The sequence below is a fragment of the Phyllobates terribilis genome, unplaced genomic scaffold (genome assembly GCF_046119375.1).
Source record: "Phyllobates terribilis strain yellow unplaced genomic scaffold, ASM4611937v1 Scaffold_3__8_contigs__length_932513732, whole genome shotgun sequence".
NCBI lineage: Eukaryota > Metazoa > Chordata > Amphibia > Anura > Dendrobatidae > Phyllobates > Phyllobates terribilis.
The window spans coordinates 806878878-806896044 of record NW_027362763.1 but is presented as its reverse complement, the minus strand read 5'-3'; positions in this window follow the sequence as shown (position 1 = coordinate 806896044).

Below are 17167 nucleotides of genomic sequence, written 5' to 3'. Positions count from 1 at the left end.
GAGAGTGTGACCTGTGATAGCAGCAAGAGAGCATTAGGACCCTGTGACTTTTGCCGGGCTGAGCTCGGAGCAGGGGCAGAGCTGGAGACCCTGTGCGTTCTGAGAGTGTCTGCTGTGTGAGAGGCGAGACAGGAAGTCTGTGAGAACTGAGCTGCAAAAAGATGCTGTCTCTACACGCTTCCCTGTGGAGTTTGTTAACCCCTGTCCCTGCTTAAGAACAAGTGCTGAGCTGGGGAAATCTGTGTGGCTCTGTGGAGTTTTGTGGAAGTCCATGCTGAGTGGACTAGTAACTTTGTGTTGAAGGAGCCAAGTGTCGAGTGAGAAGGGAAGAGTCTGAGGAATCCATTTCTGTGACGGAGCACGTGGTCGGTGGTCTGGAAAAGAGTGAGTGACTGCGAGAGGAAAGAAGGGGTCCAGTGCCATTCCCATTGAGAGGATACTGACAAGCCTTGTGAAGAGTTCTTCCCAGACCATAACCTGAGGCTACAGGACTAAAGTCCCCGTCGTGTGGGTTCGGCATCGGCCGACAAGACAAGGAACCTTTGCTGATTTTGTGAACGTTGTTTTTGTTTTGGTGCCAAAGTTTTCCGCGACTAGCTGCAGCCACCACGATTCACAGGCCTGTGATAGACTACATTTGAGGTTAACGGTTTTCATTTAGGCCTTGCGGGGATATAGTACCCAACCTGTAAATCCACTTGCTTTCCACTTGGGCCAAAATCCTCCCCAAGTCACCTCCCTTAGGGCCCAGGGTGACCTGATCAATAGCCTTAATCACTAATCCCTCTGTTTTACAGCCATGGTATTCTTTAAAATGTCTGGGTAGTGTTTTCAGCATTTTAATATCATTAACCGCTATAGCCTTCTCAATATCTCTGACATGTTCACGTACACGTACCTTCAATTCCCTCATTGTGAAGCCTATATAAATCATCCCACAAGGGCATTCGGCATGGTAGATAACACCTTTTGAGGTACAAGTCAGGTATTTTCTTATTTGGAATATTCTTGAGGCATCATGGTTGTGGAAGGTCTTACACTTTTTCAAACTCCTACATGCCTTACAGAAGCTACTATTGCAATATGCAATACTAGCACTGACACTTTAGAAAATACAATCCAGTACTTTATCTAGGCTGTTGGCACTGTCACTTTATAGCATTGGACTCTTTAGATCTATCTTGAGAGTATAAATTCATCGATGAACCTTATCAATATAATTACTTTTGACTCTTTAGGCATTAATCGAGCGATACATTGTCGCTGCTAGCACGGTCACTTTAGAGAGTATACAATTCGGGCCTCTGCTTTGGCTGTTGGCACTGTCACTTTATGGCTATGGACATCTTAGACCTGCTTGGAGATTACATTTATTAAAAAAAATCTTTTTCTTATTAATTTAAATCTGTATACGCTGCCTTGACCTGAGACCCATATGTATAATCCTGTGTTGATAGAGATTGGTTTCCTGCTGAATTTTTAATTGTTGTGATGACTGTTTTAATTCTGATTTAATAAAATATATGAATTTTAAACTTTCATTTGTGTCCATACTCCAGTATACTCCTTAATGTTGCCTATGAGGAGGTATGTGTGTTGTTATATGTGATTTGGATTGACCCTATTAGCACTGTGACGTATGATAGTTACTAATACTGAATTTTAGTCTTATCACTGTTTTAGTAAAGAAAGTGTTGTTTATTTCTGTCTCTGTCTCAGTTTGTGACTCACTGGATCTCTCTCGGACCTCCGGTCATTACATGACACATCATCAGGCAAATCCTGTTTCATTTATGATGGAGGGATTCTGAAAGTCACAAAGCTCATCAGGGGGCCATTACTATTCTTAAAAGGCCAGCATTAAGCCCTCGCTATTGTTAGAGAGCCATCAGCTGACTATGCTTTGTTGTTCCCATTTTTAACAAGTGGGTCTCCTATACTAGTATAAAGAAGAGAAAAGGGTGTAGGGCAAACAAAAGACCAATACATCAGCAACACGCAAACAAACAAATTTTTTTTAAAAACATTTAAAACACATAACTTGTGTAGAAAATATTCAGATACAAGAGGTATGGGAAAATAACCCAAAAATACAGAGAACCTCTAAACTTTACAAAATAGAATGGAACTATAATTGTATATCGAGACCATAATAGCAATAAAGAGAGTCCTCCCAAGTAGTGTTGAGCCACCCCCGTAGTGTTCGAGTTCGGTTCGGTTCGTCGAACACCCTTGTGTTCGCCGAACTGTTCGTCGAACACCTTCGAACACCGTTAAAACCAATGGCAGGCAAACAAAAACACATAGAAACACATAGAAAACACCTTCAAAGGTGTCCAAAAGCTGACAAACTGCTCAGAAGACATAACTAATACATGGAAAAGTGACAAGTACATATAGTCATGTGAAAAGAAAAGAGGTGGAGGAGTAAAAGGAGGGGGAGACACAGATATAGGCATGTCATGCCCTTCTAAAATCCAAAAAGTGAGAAGCCGACACGGCCAGTCCGTTCCTGCCCGTGCCACCTCCGTGTCGCCGGGTTTGTGCCAGAGCCGCGGTGGACCCTGACGGCCAGCCCCCCTCACCCAATACTGGTGGCAGTCCGCTGGTGGGTCGAGCCCCCCCCGCGGTGGGGGGGTGGTAAGATCTGCAGAAGAAAGACCATCTTCCAGCCAAACTAAGATGTTGACTTCTTTTCGTGGACAATGTGATATGATCCCTTTCTTACGGACACGCCTATCGCTATAAATTCCAGATGAGGCACAAAAACAGCAGCTGCTTCAACGGATATCAAGTGCTCCTTCAAGTGGGCCCTCCACCACCTCAATTTCAACATCACAAATACTCCAGTCCTCAGAGGTGTCACCCCAATCGCACTTGCTTCTTCACAGCTCCCAAGTCTCCAGCTGCCCATCTGAGTATGGGGTAACACAGATGGTTGAGTCTGCACAGCTGTTTACTCATACTATAGCCTGGGAAACGGAGGTCTGCTCCCGTGCTTCTGTTAATCCAGACGAGGAAATGATCTGCACTGATGCCCCGAATCTTTATAAGTCGGATCCAGGACCAGATGAAGAAGGTTCTGACCATAATGTAGACCCTCGTTCCCAAACTGTAACTCTTGTTGGTGGAGACAATGATGAAGACGATGATGAGACTCAAATACCTGATTGGAGCGACAACTTGACTTTTCAGTCAGGGCAAGAAGAGGTTGGCTCTGAGGACGACGGGTGTGAGAACACGCAGGGTGATGATGACGAGGTTGGAGATCCCACTTACTGTCAACCCACAGTCAGCCAGTCGATGAGCTCAGCAGAGAAGGTGGAGGAGGAGGTGACTAGCCCAGGGGATGGGGATGACTCGGTACCCGGGCCTTTGCCTGGCCTTGAGGATGTCGCGGTGGTCGGCTCCCTGGCCCGTACCCTGGGGTCACTCTTTAAAAGGGTGGATAATTGTTAATTTTATAAGAGTTCGTTATGCCACCTGTGGTATCTGGTGAGAAGCACCAGCGCTGCAGCAGTCCACTGAGGCCCGTGATAAGGCAGCTCGATGGTATAGCTCCCCACAGGTGGAGCTAGGTCTCAGGGCAGCGTATGCAGGGGAAATGCAGGACAGGCGAAACCCCAGCTGGGTCAGAGCAAGAACGGGAACGGACACTGTAGTCACTTCAGTACCTTTTACTGGTGGAAATTCAGGCACATCCCGGAGCACTGTAGGGTGAAGGGTGCATATCAGGATCCTCCCCAATGAGCGGGTGTAGGGCCTCCTGTTTCTTGCCTCTGTGTAGTAAGTTTCTGACCTGCCTGGAGCTAGGCCTAACTTTGTCTCTGTCCTGCGCTGGCTGACCTTGTGGTAGGGCCTTCTCTTGGAGTTCACGCTCCCAGAATGCGGGGCCTAAGCATCTCCTGGCTCTGTTACGTATCAGCACCTTAGTGATCCTGGGACTTGTAGTTCTCCAGGGATTCCGGTTATGCCTTACTGGGTCATAGAGATCCCGGTAAGCGGATCCGGTGTCCGGCAAATGCTTCGGAGTGAGCTGGTTAAGCTCCTCTGCCCCTTATGTACTAACTCGCCGCTCGCCTTCGGCCTACTCGGCCTCACTAGGCTATACACACTAACGGCAGCTTGCCGCGCTTCACCGATCTTATGGCGCCGGCACACCTTAAGCTCTATCTGGGCTCCCTGAATCTAGCTGAATCTAGCTACCAGGAGCCTCGTGCTCCACTGCTGAACTATTAACTGAGTTCTCTAGACTAGACTGAGCTCCACTGCAGACTGACCTCTCTTAGGCTTCTCTACTGCAGGAACTCTTCAGAGGAACTGAACTGCCTAGCTCCAGCTTCCCTATTTATATCCCTAACGGGCTCGCTCTGCTGGTCTGAGGTGGAAGGTGGAGATGTGTAAATGTTTATGGGGGCCTCTTGTGGAGGATTTCATCAATGCACTCTTCTAGGATCTGTGATACCAAGCGCAGCGGGGCGTCACAGATGCTATTGACGACGAGGTTAGGTTGCGCCTTCCTGGACAGAGACGGAGTACTGGAAGCACGTCAACAACTGCATCCTCAACCACAACTCTGCCTCTGACCACAAGTCGTAGTGGCTCTTCAGGTCGCATGGGCTCTAAGCCTTGCATAGCCTGGGCATTTATTCAGATCGATAAGGATGACCCAACTCGTGTTATCTGTAATTTTTGTCACCAAAAGCTAACTAGTGGCCAAAAATCCATAGTTTGAGTACTTCATGCATGTACCGTCACATGGATATGAAGCATAAGTTGCAGTGGGAAGCTCACTGTGCTACAATGCGGCCTAGCGGGCTGGGCCAACCACCGTCTGCCCCATCTTGTGCATCTGCAGCCTCTTCATCCTCTGTGACTGGGGGGACAGCAGTCACACATGTTTTTGGACGCAGACCTGCCACCTCTTTACCCGCAACAGCCAGTGTGATTGGCAGGTCGTCAGTTCATTGGGAAGTGGAAACACCTGCTGGTGTTGAGCGCTCTCCGACATCAAGAGCACCACCTTTGGATCAAGGCAACCTAACATGTCCGCCTGCATCTTCCTCACAGACCGGCAGTTTGCCGGGGACACCCTACTCAACCCCGTTTAAGCACAACAGCCAGCCCTCGGTCCCTCAGATGTGGAAAAGTAAAAGACCATTTCCTCATAGACATGAGAAAGCTAAGAGGTTGAATTTCACCATCTTCAAGCTGTTGGCTACAGAAATGCTGCTTTTCCGCCTTGAGGACACAGTGGATTTTCGAGACCTTATGTCCGTCGCAGTGCCCCAGTAACAGATGCCCAGTCGGCACTACTTCTCAAAGAAAGGTGTGCCTGTGCTCCACCAGCATGTCGCACACAACATCACCGCTTCTTTGAGAAACTCTGTGTGTGACAGGGTGCATTTCACCACAGACACTTGGACGAGTAGGCATGGACAGGGGCATTACATGTCGCTGACTGGGCACTGGGTAACTATGATGACAGCAGGACAAGGGGCTGCTGTCCAAGTCTTACCGTCCCCACGAGTTGTGCATCAATCCTCTTTATCTAGAAGTTCCTCCACTGCTTCTGCCTCCTCAACCTCCTCTCGGTCCTCCACCTGCACCCAAAGCCTGTCTGGTAATGCCACCTGCTTTCTATCTGCACAGAAGGAATCCTGCACACCTCCTTACTATGCTGGCAGCAGGGCTCAACGGCATCAGTGTTTACTTTGAAATGTCTGGGAAATGTGAGTCACACAGCTGAGGAGTTGTGGTCAGCTCTGGAGACCCAGGTTCATGAATGGTTGTCTCCACTGGACCTGCAACCAGTGGAGGCCGTGTGCGACAATGCTGCAAACCTGGGTGCGGCCCTTCGCCGGGGCAATGTCACACACGTGCCTTGTATGGCTCACGTGTGGAACCTGGTTGTCCATAAATTTTTAGTCCACTATCCTGGACTAGATGGCCTTCTGCAGAGGGCATGGTCGCTGTGTGCTCACTTCCGCCGTTCACATCCCGCAGCTCAATGACTTACATCTCTACAGAAGTCGTTGGGCCCGCAGTTCACCGGCTGAAATGCGATGTGCCGACACGGTGGAATTCAACTCTGCACATGTTGCAGCGACTGTGGCAGCACCGACAAGCCCTGGTGCAATACGTTCTGACGTATAGCCTGGGCCAACGAGATCCAGAGGTGGGGCAAATCACGCTGCAGGAGTGGTCTCAGATCAGGGACCTATGAAGTTGACGCGCCCCCTGGGCCGTGGGTACCGAGCCAGGCCGGTAGACGCTGGGGGTTGTAGTCACTGTGGCGGTGACCTGGTCCGTGACTCAGGGTGGTCAATCCAAGGGTAATTTGTATGTATGGATTTTATAATGTTCGACTACGCCACCTGTGGAGTGCGGCCAAAGGGGCCGCCGCTGCGGAACAGTCCTCTGAAGCTGGTGGTTTTGCAGCAATGGTATTATTACTCACCACAGGAAGAGTGTAGCTTCGGGGCAGTGTGGGTGGATGATGGTGGTTGTAGTGCAGGGAGTCAGTAATGAACACAGAGTCCGTGTGATGCAGTCCCAAAATCTTTACTCACAGTTGTTGCAGTCCAGATTACAGGTACCAGAGCAATCTCCCCCGTCGTGCTGTGTGTACTCAGTGAGGGGCTCAGTCCACCCCCAGATAGCTCCGGAGTACTTAGCAGGACCCCCTTCTGTGTGTCCTTTCTCTGGCCTTCTCCCTGCACCTCACACCCAGTGGCACTTCCATCCGGTATCCTCAGGCCTTGGCGGGCGACGTGTGTTCCGTCCCCTGGGTCCTATGTGGCTACCTTCTTAGTGAGACTGGTGTGGACTTTGGCCTGCAGTACATGAAATGCTGCAGCCTCCGGTTTCTAGTTGAGCCTTGCTGTTTCTCCGCTAGTTGAGGGACCGGTTTCCCTTATCTGGCCTGACCCCTCTACCTCCTGGTAGCAGCGGGCGTACGGGTGGCCTTCTGTACGGCCCGTACCCCTAGGGTCCCTTCGGTTCCTGGAGCCTTCCTGCTCCCACTCCTCTCTTCTCTCCTTCAGTCCTGGGCCTCCCAGGCTAAGCCCGCCTCCGGAGCAGAGCTCATGCCGAGCCTCTGCTCCTGTCACTTTTCCTCCTCAGACTGGCTTGCTCTTTCTAAGATGGCTTCCTATTTATACTCTCCCTGTCATGTGCTCTCCTAAGCTGCTCCTCTAAGCACCCACTACATAGGACCCTCCCACCAGCTAGGGACCTGGGACTGTGCTCTCCCTTAGGAGCAATCTCGCCCTACCCCCACTGCGGGTATGTGTTGGATGCAGGTGTTAGAGTCCCGAGCCATACGCCTTCCTTACCTGAGGGTGAGATACCACACCTCTGGGTGAGATGCAGTAACTCTGTGGTGACTGAACCCTCAGGGGCGCCACACACCCTTCTGCACAGTTTTGAAATGGCGACGAAGATGTTTAGTGCTGACGACGATGCCATTATCAGCATGACTATTCCGGTGATTTACATGCTGGAGCACACATTAAACAGAATTCAGAGTCAGGTGGTTGGACAAGAGGAGGTGGAGGAAGTAGAGGAGGAGTCATATGCGGAAAGTATAACATCTCCAAGGTCCAGATGGTTGGCAGCACCAAGGCGGCAGGCATGGGAGGGTGGGGGAGAGGGATTAACCAGGGCGCATAGTAGCAGACAAACTGTCGAGGAAGGTGCAGGAGCCGAGGAAGAAGTGGAGGACAAACTGGTGATGGGCATGGAAGACTCATCAGATGAGGGAGACCTTGATCATATTTCTGTTGTGCGAGGTTGGGGGGAGAGGGCAGTGGAAGGAAGCATGATTCTTACCTCGCTACCAACGCAACAAGGACTTGGTCCTCCTGGATGCGCAAGACACATGAATGCCTTCTTGCTGCACTACCTGCAACATGACCCTCGAATTGTCAGAATTCGAAGTAATCCCGACTACTGGGTTGCCACACTCTTAGATCCCCGGTACACAAGTAAATTTGCTGAAACAATTCCTGCCATAAAAAGGGATTGACGCATTCAGGAATATCTGCACACGCTGTTGCAGAATCTTACATGTGCTTTTCCACAAAACACCAGTGGTGCACGTAGTGAATCTCACAGTTCTAACTTGCCAACCGTGGGACTGTCGAGTCTTCATCACTCAAACCATAACAGTAACACAGTATCTACTGGTAACAGCAATTTTGTGGAATCGTTTCACCACTTTTTTAGACCATCCTTTGCAAGGCCACAGGAGACAAGAAGTCTGACACATAGTCAATGCCTAGAGAGGATGGTACAGGAGTATCTCCTAGTGAACATTGAAGCCATGACTGTGTCACTGGACCCTTGCTCATTTTGGTATTCCAATCTGGAAAAATGGCCGGAGCTCGCCACGCACGCCTTGGAGATCTTGTCATACCCTGCAGCCAGCGTTCTCTTTGAACGTGTGTTCAGCGCTGCTGGTGGTGTGCTGACAGATAAGCGCACGCGGCTGTCCACTGAGAATGTAGACAGACTCACGTTCATAAAGATGAACAAATCATTGATTCGCAAGGACTTTTCTACCCCTGTGTCATCCTTGGGAGACTAAAAGCTTGAGGATTTGGTAAAATCACCTCACCAACCATTTTAAGCAACTGTGGGGCAATTGATGCCACTTAACCCTAGAACGCAAGACCATAAAAAGCTACACTTTCACATACCTGGGGCCTTTTAGGCCCGTGTGCAAATAACATGGAATAACTCAAACTCAAATGACAAACAACTATATACATGAAGAATACCTAGAGTTTCAAAATTCTAACTAAAGTAATCTTGCAGAAAATAGAAGACAATTAACAGGGTGGGCCTGCGAGGCCCCAGGTATGCGTTCTAGGGTTAAGTGGTGTCTGTGCCACAATTTTGGGAAAAAATGGAGACTCTTTTTGGAGTCCCCTTGCTGTGTCTTACGTGACGTTGGCATTGTCAATTCCAGGTGAGTTGGGTCGCTGCCCCCCCCTTTTAACTGTAAGAAACTACATACACTATGGCTTGGGGTAACACAGATGGTTGAGTCTGAAGAGTTGTTTACTCAGAGGTCTGCTCCAAATCTTCAGTGTCTGCTAGTCAGCGTAGAATTTTTAACTGCATCTAGCCTAGGCAGACTGTGGGGACCCCCAACCAAACCCAGACGCTCAGCCCCCCTAACGCCCCCCTTTCCTTGACAATACAATAATGTAACTCTTACAACTGGATGGGTGAGGATCGGTCACAGCTTTATTAACTCTTTATACTCATTCCATTAGAAAGGCATTTTATTTCTAAAATAGTTCAGCTTGTTGCAGCATGCCCTGGGTCTCCACTCCGGCAAGTTGGCCAACAAGTGTAACTCTCCAACATGTCCTTTCTATTTCCAGGCCACGGAGGATCCTGCGTACTCGTATGCAGGACTCTGACCCCCACCAATCACTCTTAACACTTGTTCCACTCCGTCCTGGAGTCATGACAGGAATATGTCCAGTCCAATATTAAGTGAACACCGCCGGGCAGTATGAGGCCTGCTTTATCTCCTTCCAGTTGTCGGTGTCGTATCACTACACCGCCTCTGTCTCTTCTAAATTTTTCCATCCGAATATTTATTACCCGCCTTGTCCGTTCGATGGCCGTGATGTCTCGTGCACCTTGCCATACCGCTATCGGCACAATCTCTGACCATACTATAGCTAGTTTTGTGAAAAATTCTCTGAAGCGCTCAGTGTCTAGTTTCATTATTGCCATTAGTTATGCACTCTTGTGATGACCTAGGTTGTTTCCCCCGGCCTGTATAACTAAGATGACCGGACCTCTTGCCTCTCTCCCTACCTTGATTACCTCCATTAGTACCTGTGGCCATAGCAGGCCTCTAATACCTCTCCAGTTGAAATATGTGTTATGAAACTCTAATTTCCTCCCGCCTGGGCGGACTTTCGCCCTATTTTCTGCCCAATATATATACGAGTGGCCTATCACCCACACTGTTGGTTTAGCGTCACCTGTAAAAGAAACAAACCACGTTAGGATAACAAGTCCGGTCTTATGTATCTCGCCAAACACGTGGATCGCTATCTCCCTATCCTCTGAACTTCCATTTCTGACAGTCCTGCTCTTGCAGCTTCTGTGGCCGCGCCTATGCGGAATGAGTGTGTCCCGTAATCTTTGGGGTGGTTCCCTGCCGATGTTATGCATTTATTAAATATAGCTTGGAACTGGTATCTTGATAATGGCGTTCCATCAATGTGTGATAGGAAGAAATTACTTTGTGATCTGATGGTTAGATATGTTTTTACTATTGTTACCCGACTCAGTGTACTGTTTGTGGGTTGTAGAAGTACCCAAGTGCCCCTGCCCGCTGGAACCATTTTCGATTGGTGTATGACTAGTCGTATTGCATTATTGGCTATGACTACGTCCTGGTGTAATAAGCCTCCACTAGTGGTAATTTTGGATTGAGGGACTAATTCGCTTATGCATAGCGCCCCGAAGAAGGCGATCACAAATGCAGTAGACAGTAGTGTTGCTTCAAATTGTGAGTGTCATGTTAATGGTGTTAGGGATATGATGTGAGAAATCAGTTTTAGTGACACGGGATGGAACGTCTACACTCCTGACTTGGCTGACCCCTTTCCACCCTTTTATGGATTGTCTGATGATGAATCTTTGTCACATCTCCCCAATTCAGTAGTTGGAAGTGAAATGCTACTCCGGTCAGACACCGCTGTGCTGATGCCCCTGATATGCCCCTTATCATTAGTTGGTGGAGAAATTCTATGGTGACTTGTGATCTGGCTTGTTCACATTGGTCAACCCGTCTGCCTGCTACTAGTCATGTCCACTCTTCCCATGCCTTACCGTATGCTTGCCACGTCGACGGGGCAACTGACGCTCTGATTAATGGCATCAACTATTCGCCACTAGATCCCATAGGGAGGGTGGGCAACTGTTGCCCGATGGGTGGGCGTTGCGGAAGAGCTCTGTGAAAATCTGCCAATTAAATTGTTATAAATTGTTAGCAGCAGCTTTAGACCCCTCAGCATAGTGGCTAGCGCGGACCCATACATTGTGTTTTAGGCACAGGAATGCTAGCCTGCGTAGTAGGCCTAGCACTGGGAGAGACGATGATGCCATCTTATTAATGCAGTGCACTAGGCTGGTGTTTTTTGTTATGAAGCGTATATTTTTGTTAGCCAGGCGCGCGCCCCATATTTCTATTGCTACCACTATTGGGAAGAAAAATTATTTTCAGGGCTAGATGCAGTTAAAAATTATTGTTAATTTCAAAGCTGGTGGAGCTTGGTATAGATGGCCTAATACAATGAGTCCCACACACTGCTAGAAGCCCAAATATTTTTTCAGAGCTAGATGCAGAAAAAAATTATATTGAATTTGCAACCTGGTGGAGGTTAGTATAGATGGACTAATAGAACAAGTCCCACACACTGCTGAAGCCTAAATATTTTTTCAGAGCTAGATGCAGATAAAAAATTCGATTTAATTTGCAACCTGGTGGAGGTCAGTATAGATGGACTAATAGAACAAGTCCCACACACTGCTAGAAGCTGAAATATTTTTTCAGAGCTAGATGAAGAAAAAAGTTATATTGAATTTGCAACCTGATGGAGGTCAGTATAGATGGACTAATAGAACAAGTCCCACACACTGCTAGAGGCCCAAATATTTTTTCAGAGCTAGATGCAGAAAAATATTATATTCAATTTGCAACCTGATGGAGGTCAGTATAGATGGACTAATAGACCAAGTCCCACACACTGCTAGAAGCCCAAATATTTTTTCAGAGCTAGATGCAGATAAAAATTATTATTAATTTGCAACCTGATGGAGGTCAGTACAGATGGACTAATAGACCAAGTCCCACACACTGCTAGAAGCCCAAATTTTTATATAGTTTACCAGGGTTTACACTGTGTACTAGTCAGCTGGGTCCTCATCACCCACATTTAGATTGTATTTGAGCATGTGCTGTTTTCTATAACTTATATTGTGACACCACCTCTGTGGATTACATTTTAATAATATTTAATAAAGATATTTGTTTTATGCCATCTAAGACTCTGTTTCTCCGGGTATATATCCCCACTGTAAATGCGGGAAAGAGAAAAAAAAATGGAGATCTTCATTATTCCTGCAGAGATCCATCCCCTGCCCCTCCCCCCGCCCCGCTGTACACTAAAACTGCGTATTAACATTAATTTTCATCATTACTGAGAAAAAATCCAGTTATGATTTTGGGGCACAAACAGTTATCGAACATAACCTCGAACAGCCGAATTTTTTTCAAATCGTTCGTGTTCGCCGAACGGCTCGAACACCGCCCAAAACAGCTCGAATTTGAGATTGGCGAACAGTTCGAGTCGAACAACGCTCATCTCTACTCCCAAGGGATACATATAGGACAAATATAGAATATCAGGGAGTTTTTGACCCACTAATCAAGGACAGTGTTGCGTATAAAACATAACATTTTATTAAGTCGATTTAAAATGTAAAATTAGTTACAATCACAACAATACGACATAAAAGACACAAATGTGTGACATATTTGGCACTGCTGTATAATGATAACATGCAATGTGGCATATAGGGTGTCTCAGCGTTTTTGGGAAAAATAGGGGTTATTCCATGTGAGGAAAGCACAATCTAACTATTGTCTAGAAGCATTTAGCAAAAGTGTTAGTATACCCCTAGTTGGCCACAAGAGGGCATCTATGTCCAGAAAACGCAATGAGACCCACAGTATATGGACTCACCCATGAATGCTGCAGTACCAGGTTAGCCAAAGGCCCCTCTAAACTTTGTAGGCACTGTGAAAAAACGTCTATTAATTGAATCCAGATAAAAAACAATAAATAAGGTCACTGACCACTGGATCAATATATTAATAAACAATCAATATTTGCAGTAAAAAACGTGGCCTTGGCAGATGAAAGCATTATATTAAGGATTAATGCATATAGTTACCTACAAAGTGAATGGACCCAACGCGTGTCGCTGCTCACCAGCAGCTTCGTCAGGGGTAATGAGGTAGTGTGTTACTCATGTTTAAATACCCAGGATCAAAGAGCATGTGACCATTGTCAGGTGTAATGAGTGAGAGGGAAAAGGCATTTGTTGTCCGGGTACAGGTGTGCATACCAGGACACAAACAGTGCGGTGTAGATGATCCGCCATAGAGGCAGCAGCGGTATAAATAAACCGCCATAGAAATAGCAGCCGGAAATGCCATGAGTTCCACCGTGTATCGCTGTGGAACGCAACCGGAAATGACGCGCTAACATAACTCCCAGTCTCTTTGTGTCTAGAGCACTTGCGTTCCACATGCTGGCCACAGTGGAACGCAAGCAAGGCCCATGATGAATAACACCGGTTGGGTCTCCTATACTGTTATTGCGTATACAGTGACTGCAAGGGCTGCCAAAAATTCGCACGCAACCCAATACCCCATTGAAGAGACATAGAGGAGGGTCTCAGTAAAAAAAAATGTTCCCATTATAAAGGAGTGGGTCTTCTATACTGTTACTGCGTATCCAGTGACTGCAAGGGCTACCAAAAATTCAGACGCAACCCAATACCCCTTTCAAGAGACATAGAGACGGGTCTAAGTAAAAAAAATGTTCCCGTTATAAAGGAGTGGGTCTACTATAGTTGTAATGCCCATGCTGTGACTGCAAGGGCTGCCAAAATTTGGGAAAAAACCCACTAACAATTTAAAGACACATAGAGCAGGGCCACAGTAATGAGTACGACATGTTTCCATTAGAAAGGAGCGGGTGTGCTATACAGTTATAGGGTATGCAGTGAGTCCAATGACTGACCAAATTTAGGAAAAACCCCACTAAGAATTTAAAGACACATAGAGCAGGGCCACAGTAACGACAAATTCTCACTAGAAAGGAGAGGGTCTCCTATACTTGTAATGCCCATGCACTAAGTGTATGGGCTGACAAACATTAGACCCTGGGGGGTATACATGAACATACTGTATAAACATTTTTTTTATGGGCATCATAAACACCCTTTAAATAAATTATGTGGGTGTTGCATCACGGACCACGGTGATATGGTGGTGGAGGATGAGGAGAAGGAGGAGGACAAGAGCAAAGACCCAAAATCAGGAAGCGTATACCCATGTGTGGGTGTGAAAAGGTGCAAAAAAAAGACACTGGATTTGAGTTTATGTTACGCTGCTATCATTTGATGGCGTTGAGAAGTCTGGCCCAATCCAGCCCTTGTTCATTTTTATAAGAGTCAGCATTTTCAGTTGACAGGCGGATGAGCTTATCAGTTATAATTCTACTAGCGGCAGTAAAAACCCGCTCTGATAAAACGCTAGCGGCAGGGCAGGCCAGGACCTCCAAGGCATAGAGAGCCAGTTCATTCCACGTATCCACCTTGAACACCCAATAATTATAAGGTATAGAGGAATCACAGAGGACGTTGGTACAGTCGACAAGGTACTCCCTCAGCCTCTTCCCAAACTTTGCACTCCTTGTGAGAGTACCCATGCCTTAGGGCTTGTGCGATGGGAGGGGCTGAGAAAATTCACCCAGAATGTTGACAGTATCTCCCTGCCTCTGCTGGATTGGAGTTGTGTCTCTCTCGCCTGTAGTCCTTGGTTGTCCAGCAAACTATGACCTCTGCCGCCAGCGTTTTAAGATGGGAATTTTTTTTAATAGGTCCTCATAAGGGCCTTCTGGTACTGCCCAATTTTTGTAGACCAGTCCGCCTCAGGAATAAGAGATATAAAGTTCTCCTTGTAGCGTGGGTCTAGAAGTGTCACCAACCAGTAATGACTGTCACCCAAAACTTTGAGAACGCGAGGGTCATGGGAAAGGCTGCATAACATAAACTCAGCCATGCGTGCCAGAAAGGCAAGACTTCCGTGTCCTCACCAAGAGGATGAGTGACCATGCTCTCCTCCTCCTCTCTGTCCTCAGGCCATCCACGCTGAACAGATGGTATGACAGTTGTGCAGGTATTATCGTCTATAGTGCATGAAACTAGCTCCTGTTCTTCCTCCTCCTACTTCTCTTCCTCATTGTCACCCAATCCATATTGGGATGAGCTAAGGCTGGGCTGTGTGTAATCACCCTGTATGGTTCCTTGCTCCATCTCATCGTGCTCTGTCTGCAATGCATCCTCTTTGATTGTGAGCAGAGAGTGCTTCAGAGGACAGAGAAGCAGGATGGTGGCGCTAATTATGGAGTCATCGCCACTCACCATCTTGGTGGAGTCCTCAAAGTTTTGAAGGATGGTACATATGTCTGACATCCATGTCCTCTCCTGAGGTCTTATGTGTGGAATCTGAACTGAATACCGACAGCTTTGTTGATGCTGGTGACGCGCCCCCTGGGACATATTCCTTTTTGAGGGGAATACCCGGCACCGGATCAGATGGGGGGTTGTAGTCTCCGAGCGGCTGTGACCCGGCCCCGTGCCCAGGGCGTCAAGCTCAGTGTGATGTGGCAGTTCTACAGATGTTACTAAAGTTCTTTTGTGTCGACTACGCCACCCGTTGTGATGCGGTCACTGTGGCCGCTGCTGCAGCAGGGTCCGCTGAGGCTGATGGTGGGTGCGCAGCTTGTGATGGTAACCCCCAACGGGAGGGGTATAGCCTCAGAGGGGACAGGCGCAGAGGATGGGGGTTGTGGTGGTGTAGTGCAGACGGCAGTGAAGACAGAGTCGGGTTGTGCAGTTAAGGGTGTTTACTTACTGCAGATGTTGTACTGGTCACTCCAGCTGCTAGTGACCACCCGAGCCGTGCTGCGTCCACCAGGTCCTGGATCCAGCCAACCCCCAAACAAGTCCGGAGCGTGGCCCTGAGCTCTCCCTCTGTCCTTTCTTCAGCCGTCCCCACCAGTGATCCACCTAGGTCCAGCTCCCTCGGGCCTGCTGTTGGGACACCCTTGGCCTTGGGTTCCCTGACCCTTCATGTGGTGTGCCTTCGGGGTGAATGTGATGGGTGGCCGTGGCAGATGCTGCCCACGGCCTCCGGTCTCTGGCTAGGGTGTGTTTTCTGCCCCCACCAGCTTGGGTTCCGGTACCCTGTGCCGACTCCTCACCCAGTGCTTTAATTTGGGTTCTTGGGTCCTCTCTGTTTTCCCCTCTGGGTACTCCTTCTTTGCTCCTCTCTCACTCAGGGTCTCTTTCTTGCTGCAGGCTGACTTCCTCTCTGCTTGCTGTCTGCTCCTCTGCAGCTGTCTTGCTGTCTCCAACTGACTTGTTCTCTGCATCTGACCCTGATTCTAGTTGGTGCCCACCTTATATATCCCTCTATGTGTGAGCTCAGGTGACCAGCACCCAATGAGCTCCTAACTTTACCCAGACTGCTCCCCCTATCTGCCCCTACACTACATGGGATGTACCACCCCCCTCCCACTCCAGCCAGGAACAGACTCGGTCGTACCTGCACATTTCTAAGTGGGAGTACCGTCGGCCTGTTCCTCGGAAATGGGATGTGTGTAGTGCATGCAGCCTACCGAGCTCAGTCCCACACTCCATCCTTACCCGGGAGTGGAATATCACACCTCTGGGTTGAGGTGCAATACTCCTGTAGCAGCCGAATCCTCAGGGTGCTACACTGGTACTCAACAACTGCCCTCTTCTGCTCACAAATCCTTCCCAACATCTGTAGTGTACAGTTCCAACGTGTGGGGACATCACACACCAGTCTGTGAGCCGGAATCTGCAAATGCTGCTGAAACACTGCAAGGGCGGTGGAAGCTGTAGGTGACTTTCTAAAATGGGCACACAGTCGTCATATTTTAACAAGCAGATCCGGCAACTCTGGGTAGGATTTGAGAAATCACTGAACCATGAGGTTAAGCACATGGGCCAAGCATGGTAAGTGTGTGAGCTTGCTTTGCCTCAGAGCTGCCACCAGGTTCCGGCCATTGTCACACACGACCATGCCTAGCTGTAGGTTTAGAGGTGTGAGCCACAGATCTGCCTGCTCTTTCAGAGCTGTCCAGACCTCTTCAGCATTGTGCGGTTTGTCACCTAAGCATATTAGCTTCAACACAGCCTGTTGGCTGAGGCAGTGCTGCAGTGCTTCCAGCTTGTGACTGATGTGGCCAATTCAGAGATGGAGGCTGAAGACGAGGAGGAGGCTGAGGAGGATGAGGTGCAGGAGCTG